The sequence below is a fragment of the Paroedura picta genome, chromosome 5, assembly GCF_049243985.1.
Source record: "Paroedura picta isolate Pp20150507F chromosome 5, Ppicta_v3.0, whole genome shotgun sequence".
NCBI lineage: Eukaryota > Metazoa > Chordata > Lepidosauria > Squamata > Gekkonidae > Paroedura > Paroedura picta.
Genome location: NC_135373.1, coordinates 117,770,184 through 117,779,920, shown reverse-complemented (window position 1 = coordinate 117,779,920; position 9,737 = coordinate 117,770,184). Strand labels below are relative to the sequence as shown.

General features: G+C 47.0%; 1 long non-coding RNA gene across 1 annotated transcript; it reads left to right on the top strand.

Moving 5' to 3' along the window:
- The first annotated feature begins 735 nt into the window (after positions 1–735).
- On the top strand, positions 736–8,914 carry LOC143839136 (uncharacterized). The gene is made up of 5 exons (XR_013231632.1): positions 736–857; positions 968–1,087; positions 5,310–5,368; positions 8,174–8,276; positions 8,442–8,914. It is a non-coding gene; the product is annotated as an uncharacterized LOC143839136 (long non-coding RNA).
- The last annotated feature ends 823 nt before the right edge of the window (positions 8,915–9,737 follow it).

Below are 9,737 nucleotides of genomic sequence, written 5' to 3'. Positions count from 1 at the left end.
TTCCCAAGTCCCTCAACCTATCTTCATAGGGCTTGGTCCCTTGGCCCCAGATCATCCTCGTCGCTCTCCTCTGTACCCTTTCAATTTTATCTTTGTCCTTCTTGAAGTGAGGCCTCCAGAACTGCACATAGAATTCCAGGTAACTCCTGGAGTTCTGCACACAGAACTCCAGGAGAGTTCTACTCTAAATGACAGCCTTGAAGTCTTTGCACAGTTGAGTCTGAAGGCGAACGGCAGACCCAGTGAGGCCGGCTCGTCTGCTTTTGGCTAATAAACGGTGACGGCGATGGGAAATAAAGGCATTTGTTTGTCCCCAAGGAATGGGCTATGAAGCAACAGCTCATGATTTGGCTGAGCTTGGCACAGAACACGGCTAACGGAACATTGCCCGGGGAGATGTTTTGTAAGCGCTTCTCAGGCCAGCAAAACTTGAGAAGGACAAACAGACCAGCTCTCTGTGGCTTGCTTTCTTGGAATAAGGTCTCTGATGAAGAAGTGCCAGCCAACAAACACAGCCTGGCTGTTCCCTTATTTACTTGACGGTTCCTTTTCCATGCGCGCGTCAGCTTTGGAGCATAAAATCGACTTCAACATTGGCGAAATGGTAATTATGTAAATGACACTGTGCTTGAGGCCTATTAAGGATGTTTATCTTTCCTAAAATAGGCTTCCAAAAAGATCCGGGCACCTCCGATCCTCCACAAAGAAGGCAAGCAGACGGTTCCAGCCCCCACCACTCTGTATAGTCGGTCTTCTACTGTATTCTACGACGAATACATTTATTTCAGAATGTTGTAATAAGAAGGGTCCATAGGACCATATTGAAGGTCAAAATTGGAAGGGACTTTTGGACCATGGTGAGTGAACCATCTGTCTTAATTATGTTGTCAGCTTTTTAAGAATTTTGGATTCGTGTATTTTGATTTTTTACGCTCGAGCTACCAGTTTCGTTCTTGTATGTTCTCAGTTGCAGAAATTTGGATCATAATATTGCATCGAAGAAGGTCGAGGATGGGAACATCTGCATCATTTCTTCAGTTTTTCGTCGTGAGCTTCAAGCAATTATTTCAATCTCCTGTACTCCAAGGTAAAATAAACAAGATTTGAGTTTGGAAATAAGGACTTTATTTTATGTATCATAAGTATAGTGGTCAATTCTAGAGGAGATCAGCCTTGACTGCTCCTTAGAAGGCCAGATCCTGAAGATGAAACTCAAATCCGGGGAATGGTGGAGGACAGGAAGGCCTGGAGGATCATTGTCCATGGGGTCGCGATGGGTCGGACACGACTTCGCACCTAACAACAAACTATACTGGCCCACTACACAGGCTATTTCCTTTGTTGAAGCTTCCTGGGATCACAGCTCATCTTAAGACTACAGAGATCAGCTCCACGGGAGAACATGGATGCTTTGGAGGGTGGTTTCTGGGGCACTGTGACCCACTGAGGTCACTGCCCTCCTTAGGCTCCACTTCCAAATCTCTAGGTTTTCCTAGCTTGGATTTAGGCAACCCTACCTGCCTATCCACCAGTGGCCAGGGGGAACCTAGCAACTTCATCTCCTCCAATAAGCACAGCTGAGCAGCTAACTTTTAAAAAATGTAATTGTTTGCCTGTGTTTTAATAAACCTGTGTCTACATCATTGGGATAGAGCAATGCCTTCAATTTATCTCATTCATTTATTCCTCGCCTTTCTCCCCAAGGAAGACCTCAAGTGCCTCATGTCATTCTGTCCGCCTCTGTGTAGTCCTCACTACAACCCTGCGGAGTAGGCTAGGCTGCGAGAGGCCAAAAGTCCTTCAGCGAGCTTCCTTTGCTGAGCAGAAATTCCAACCTGGACCTTCCATTCCACACACATCGGATAATGCACTTTCAATGTGCTTTAGCAGCTGGAATTTCCTGTGCGGAACAGCAAAAACTACTTCTGAAGTGCATTGAAAGTGCATTATCTATCGTGTGCAGAATGGCCAGGTCAGGAGAGCAGAATTAAATATCCTGAAGTCAACGGGCTTCGGAAGGTATAACTCCACTTGGGACGGTATTATCAGTCACCAGCCCATGGACCACCCGGTATGACTCTTTGCATACAGAAAATCTTCAGGAGTGTCCACTCTGTATATTCTGGCTGTCCTGAAAAACTCCAGCCAAGGACTGGCCTGTGGTCAAGAACGGGTCTGCTGCTTATTTAGCACATTTGCCTTTATTTCTGCTCCTCCTTTACTCTTTGTCTGTCTTGTTTTGATTTGTAGCTGCACGATGGCCAGAGCGTTCCAGGATAAAAGCCAAAGGGAAGCAGCCTTCAATGAATCTTTTGCTTACGGAAACCTTCCCTAATGCTGTTAGAAACTATAAGTCATGATTGTAACAAAATAATTGCATTGGTTCCTGATGGGGAGGAGCAGTGTCTAAGGAGGGGGGGGCTTGGGGAGGGGGGAGAGTTCAATAGAGTATAGGGCCATAGAGTTGGTATCATCAATCTTGAAGTAGAATTATAGAATCACAGAGTTGGAAGGGGCCATAAAGGCCATCTAGACCAACCCCCCTGCTCAACGCAGGATCAGCCCAAAGCATCCTAAAGCATCCAAGAAAAGTGTGTATCCAACCTTTGCTTGAAGACTGCCAGTGAGGGGGAGCTCACCACCTCCTTAGGCAGCCTATTCCACTGCTGAACTACTCTGACTGTGAAACATTTTTTCCTGATATCTAGCCTATATCGTTGTACTTTAAGTTTAAACCCATTACTGCGTGTCCTCTCCTCTGCAGCCAACAGAAACAGCATCCTGCCCTCCTCCAAGTGACAACCTTTCAAATACTTAAAGAGGGCTATCATGTCCCCTCTCAACCTCCTTTTCTCCAGGCTGAACATTCCCAAGTCCCTCAACCTATCTTCATAGGGCTCTTCATAAGTGACACCTGGAGAACTGCTCTGTTAGAACAGCATTCTCAGTTACAAGCCCAAGGTCACCCAGCTAGCTGCATGTGGAGGAGAAGCAGGGAAAGAAACCCGGCTCGCCAGATTAGAAGTCTGCACTCCTAACCACTACACCAAGCTGGTTCTCAACATGGCTACAGTTGCCAACATTTCAGGTGGTGGCTGGAGATCTATTACATCTGATCTCCAGGTGACAGAGACCTGTTCACCTTGAGAAGATGATTGCCTTGGAAGGTGGGCTATAGGCAGGTTTGTCAGTGATGGTTTGGAGATTAGCTGGAGAACTGAGGGTGGAGCCTTCAAAAAGTGGATTTTGGGAAGGGGCAGGACCTCACTGGGGTATAACACCACAGAGTTCACCATCCAATGCAGATTTTATTTCTACAGGGAAACAGATCATTGTCATCTGGCAATCAACTGTAATATCAGGGCTCACCTCCCTCACAGGGTGTCTGTTGTGGGGAGAGGAAAGGGAAGACGAACGTAAGCCACTCTGAGACTCCTTCAGGTAGAGAAAAGCGGCATATAAGAACCAACTCTTCTTCTTCTTCAGTAATATCAGGGCTCTCTCAGCCTCACCTCCCTCACAGGGTGTCTGTTGTGGGGAGAGGAAAGGGAAGGCGACTATAAGCCGCTTTGAGTCTCCTTCAGGTAGAGAAAAGTGGCATATAAGAACCAACTCTTCTTCTTCTTTAGTAATATCAGGACTCTCTCAGCCTCACCTCCCTCACAGGGTGTCTGTTGTGGGGAGAGGAAAGGGAAGGCGACTATAAGCCGCTTTGAGTCTCCTTCTGGTAGAGAAAAGTGGCATATAAGACCCAACTCTTCTTCTTCAGTAATATCAGGGCTCTCTCAGCCTCCCCTCCCTCACAGGGTGTCTGTTGTGGGGAGAGGAAAGGGAAGGCAAATGTAAGCCGCTTTGAGCCTCCTTCGAGTAGAGAAAAGCGGCATATAAGAACCAACTCTTCTTCTTCTACTTGAGTAGAACGGCAGAATTCTCTGTAAGCTGCAGCTCCCACTGATTATGGCCTGGATCATTTTATTTTGCATCTTCTTTGCTTCGGTCTGTGGGATGAGCAATCAGCATAATGCTTTGTGACCTCAGATTTTTCCATTTCCGATAGGTTTATTTCAGTTTCCCAGAGAGGTCTGGTGAGGAGGCATTTATTTGTTTAGTCATCTTTTTGGATTTTAGCTCCTGCTGTTCCTGTGTAAGAGGCATTCAACGGGGGCCTGCAGAATGAAACAGATGCAGGAGCCAAATCCCCATCCCCTGAAATGCATGCTTGTGGGCAAAATCTTTACACCCAGAATGAAACTTTGTTGGCCTTTAAAGGTGCCTCTCGACTCAGACTGCATTTCCGTTCCTCAGAGGATTATGAAGGTTTCACTGAGTACCCAGGAATAAGGGGACCAGATTGTTTGGAGGGACATCTGGGGGCACCTGGCAAATTCATAGAATCATAGAATCATAGAGTTGGAAGGGGGCATACAGGCCATCTAGTCCAACCCCCTGCTCAATGCAGGATCAGCCCTAAGCATCCTAAAGCATCCAAGAAAAGTGTGTATCCAACCTTTGCTTGAAGACTGCCAGTGAGGGGGAGCTCACCACCTCCTTAGGCAGCCTATTCCACTGCTGAACTACTCTGACTGTGAAAAACTTTTTCCTGACATCTAGCCTATATCGTTGTACTTGAAGTTTAAACCCATTACTGCGTGTCCTTTCCTCTGCAGCCAATGGGAACAGCATCCTGCCCTCCTCCAAGTGACAACCTTTCAAATACTTAAAGAGGGCTATCATGTCCTCTCTCAACCTCCTTCTTATACCTCTGCACCAAAAACAGATCTATCTTCTGGGCCCCAAGTCATGGCACTGGTAGGATTAATTGTATGGTTCACTTAGGGATAGAGCCTCTTGTGGCACAGAGTGGTAAGACAACCGTCTGAAAGCTTTGCCCATGAGGCTGGGAGTTCGATCCCAGCAGCCGGCTCAAGGTTGACTCGGCCTTCCATCCTTCCGAGGTTGGTAAAATGAGGACCCAGCTTGCTGGGGGGTAAACAGTAATGACTGTGGAAGGCACTGGCAAACCACCCCGTATTGAGTCTGCCATGAAAACGCTAGAGGGCGTCACCCCAAGGGTCAGACATGACTCGGGGCTTGCACAGGGGATACCTTTACCTTTTTTAGCTGTATAAGAATGAAAAAATAAAAAATAAATAAATAGTCTGGATGGCTGAAAACTCCAAATTTACTGTAATGACTCTGAATTGTCAGTGCTTTTAGTCTTTCTCTGTCTTCTGGTATGCTGTTTTTGCCTGTCTTTTCTCTTTCCTTTTTAAATCTGTATCAAAATTATTATTGTTTTTTTTTTTTAGTGTGGATACCGTGGAGGAGAAGGATGTAAGCTGCTTTGGATCCCCATTAGGGAAAAAAGGTGGGGAATTCAATAAATAAATATCTCTGCATTTGTTGGAAGAAAGATGGGATCAAACAGAATCAATAAGCAGACACCGAGATGGATGTCACTCGCAGCTTTTCAGCTGTCAACGCTCTCTCTAGTGCAGTCCATTTATTTCACGCAGACATCCTTGCCCAAGGGAGTTGGCAAAGAAGTTCTACAACACAGAATTTATTTGTCACTGCCCTTTGGCATAACACAACACAGTCCTGACCTGGAGAGCCCATTCATTCTGGGCAAGCAGGGCCAACCCTGGCTAGTATTTGGATGGGAGACCTTCAAGGATTTGGGTGGTAGTTCCTCCAAGGAACACTAGAGGGTCATGATGCAGAGGCAAGCAATGGGAAACCACATCCAAATGTCCCTTCCTGGCTGCCGGACAATCCTCGGGTGACCTGGCGACAGGACAGAGGCTATGCAGTAAATAAACACATCGACGACATGCTCATTTTAGTAAATAGCAGAATTCAGGAGTTGATGAAGCCAGGGTGGTATAACGGTTTAAGGGAGGCAGCGTGGTGTGGTGGTTAAGAGCAGTGGCCTCTAATCTCCACACGTAGCCAGCTGGGTGACCTTGGGCCAGTCACAGTCCTGTTAGAGTTGCTCTTGCAGATCAGTTCTGTCAGAGCTCTCTCAGCCCCCCTGACCTCACAGGGTGTCTGTTGTGGGGAGAGGAAAGGGAAGGTGATGTAAGCTGCTTTGAGACTCCTTCGGGGTGGGGAAAGTTGGGTATAAAAACCAGCTCTTGTGCAAAGTTAATAGGATGCTTCTCATAAATAGCTTTAGGCTTCGAAGTTTTCTGTTTTTTTAATCTGTCATTTATGTTTTTCTGAGGAAAAAAATATTCCCACTGCTCATGTCCATTTAGGACAAATCATGAACTGAGTTCTACACACGCAAACTTCTCCCCAAGCTTAGTCGGGTAAGCAAAACAATCTGTGTACGTTTAGGAAGCCTACGGTGCACGTAGGGGGGAGCGGAATCCACTGACGGGTTGCTGCACGTTTTGGTTTTAATTTAGCTTCTCGTCTCTGGCTGGCTGCATTTAGTATTCCTCAGAACACCAGGGAGGTGTTTGAAGTCTGCTTCCTCAGAACCTCGGGTAAACAGCGGGCCAAAACCAAAGAGAGCTGCAACCGACTCACTCAGACCCCCGTGGGGATCGCGGATTCGGGATCAGGTTTCTGGGCTTCTATTATTCATGACAGAAGTTCAACGGAGGGAGGTGGGCTGGGATGCATCAGGAGCGCCCATCAACGAAAGCCAGCAGGCCAGGAACCTCAGCAGGAGACGTTCACTAAAGTGAGGCACGGGCGTTTGCAAAACCCCAAGCGCTAGATTTCAGAGTGACATGGCAGCTGGGAAGGCAAATGCAATATTCAGCTGCGTTGCCAGCATCATAAAATCCAGAACAGGCTTTCCCAACCAGGTTTTCATGAAACCCTGGGGTTTCGTAACAGCCCTGGAAGGGTGGGGATGGGTGGGAATTAATTTTTTATATATTTTTAAATGTGTTCAACATTTATCAGATGATATGACTATATATGGTCACGTGGACCTGCCCCCCCTTTCCCCGCAAATGGCCAATGAAGGGGCGGGAAGGGGCAGGGCCCTGAGTGGGCGTGTCCACAGCTCTGCTTCCCAACCATCCAGCAGGGACATAGGCAGAACTGAGGATACACACAAGGATACACGTATGTAAAACACGGGCACATCCCCTTCCCTCCCTCCCTTGGGAAGGTTTCAGAAGAAGACCAAACAGTCCTATAATCTAGGTCAGGGGTAGTCAAACTGCGGCCCTCCAGATGTCCATGGACTACAATTCTCAGGAGCCTCTGCCAGCATTCGCTGGCAGGGGCTCCTGGGAATTGTAGTCCATGGACATCTGGAGGGCCGCAGTTTGACTACCCCTGATCTAAGTGGTAGGAGCAAGAAAGCAAGGGAGTCAAAGGGGGAATGGTATCGCAGCACAACTTTCTTACGGGAAGCTCAAGTCATAAAACACAAGCTAGAGAATTCGGCCTTGAGGTGTGAATGAGACGGGAACTGGCCACCATCACAGGCCGGGCATCTACAGACATCAATCATGGAAATCAATTACAAACCATATGAAAGAATCCCATGGATTCTAACATGTATGTCTGTTAACATAAGGGAGAGACATCTGGAATTGTGCTGTAATGAAAAGAAGAAGAAGAAGAAGAAGAAGAAGAAGAAGAAGAAGAAGAAGAAGAGTTGGTTCTTATATGCCACTTTTCTCTACCCAAAGGAGGCTCAAAGCGGCTTACAGTCGCCTTCCCTGTCCTCTCCCCACAACAGACACCCTATGAGGTGGGTGAAGCTGAGAGAGCCCTGATATTCCTGCTCGGTCAGAACAGTTTTATCAGTGTCATGGCGAGCCCATGGTCACCCAACTGGCTGCATGTGAAGGAGTGCAGAATCGAACCCGGCCCGCCAGATTAGAAGTCCGCACTCCTAACCACTACACCAAACTGGAGAAAGAACTCTAAAACATGCTCTATGTCCTACAATCCAGCGGATTTACAATGGGGACCCTCCAAAGTCGCTTTTTAAGATTACACTGGGCATTAGAAATCTGCTCCTAGATCATCAGTGTGAACCTCCATGTTCAGAGAAAGTATACCTCTTGACATTTGGGACCAATAAGCAGTGAAGGTATTCCTCCATCGCACCCTGCTTGGGAGAAAACAGTGGTGTTAGATCTGGTTACTAGTAGCAACAGAATGCCAGCTCTGAAATTCTTTGGTTTGATCCCACCAGGTAATGTGAACATTCTTTTGAGCATGGAAGAGGTGGGAGAAAGCGGCAGGCTCTGTTGGAGACGCTTCTGTTTTTAATTGTATCTGCTCCTACAGCTGCACAGGTGAGCCTCTTTGCAGTTTAAATTCACCTTTAACTGGCAGGTCTGCCTCCAGTTGTTTGCACAGCTGTTCCCGCCCCACCCTGTTTGTGTTTGTAGCTTTCCAGAAAGCTTGCGGATGAAGCTTGGGGAAAATGCTAAAGGATCCAAATTTGTCTTTGTTTTCAGTGGAGTGACTTGGCCAGGTTCTGAAGGCTTGGACTTGGATCGCCGTGGAGGGGGGAGTGTGCCAAACATGAATTATGGGAAGAGGATAACATCTACAACGGCATGCCACAGACTTGCGCTTCCAAATTTATATGCACGCACATCGGAGCTTTCGACTTCAAAGGGGAAGGCGGCAGATTTTTGTGGCTAATACTAAACGTTCTTCGAAGACTCTGCTTTTGTGGGCCTTTGAATATGCTCTCGAGCGGCTGGAGCTAGAAGTTAAATCAGTAAAGCAGGTATAGAGAAGACTTTCGCCTCTCAGCATTATCCAAAGAGCGCCCTGGTAACCGTAGGTGCAGAATGGCTTTTAAGCATCTGTGCTGTTAAGCCTCTAATGGGGAAATACGACGACAAACAAAACAAGAACACCGCTAGCCACAAGGTTTCTGAAATGTGCAGATCATGACGGTGTTATGACGAGCAATAAAGCCTGTTGCGTAAAAAAATGCTTTAGAAAAATTTTGCTCTTTAAAGGCTGCCCGGAGCCTGCTGGCCAGGCAGGCCACACCTGCGCTATTCGGCCCCCTCCACATCTTTCGCCTAAGGGTCAGAGTCTGTGCAATACTGCGTGTACAGTCTCAATGGTTGCACATGGCCAAGGTTTGCACATGAGGATGCACACTCAGAATTGAATCTTGGCCCCGGACAGAATGGTGGTTGTCCAGATGCCCATGGACTTCAATTCCCATGAGCTCCTGCTAGTAGGAGAGCAATGGAATGGGATTTGGGTTGTAAAACCAACAAGAAATCGAAAAACGGAATCGAAGCAAAGGAATAAGACATATTAAATGATGCAAAACTGCATAGCGGGGTCCAATTTACAGAAAACAATACACAACAGTATAGACCAGGGGTAGTCAAACTGCAGCCCTCCAGATGTCCATGGACTACAATTTCATGGGGTTTTTTATTGTGGAATTGTAGTCCATGGACATCTGGAGGGCCACAGTTTGACTACCCCTGGTATAGACCAAAGTCCCTAAGAATTTGTCTAAGTAGCTTTGGGAATGTATTGCCTGCGTAGAAAAGCCTTCTTGAATAATTCAGTTGAACATAGTTTGTTGGAAGCCAGGGGAGTGGGAACTTTGGGCTGATCCTGCATTGAGCAGGGGGTTGGACTAGATGGCCTGTCTGGCCCCTTCCAACTCTATGATTCTATGATTCTAACTTTCCTGAGCATCTCAGTCAGCCTGTCCCACAAGGTAGGGGCCACCACAGAGAAGGCCAGTCCTGCTTTGGTTTTTGGTTTGTTTT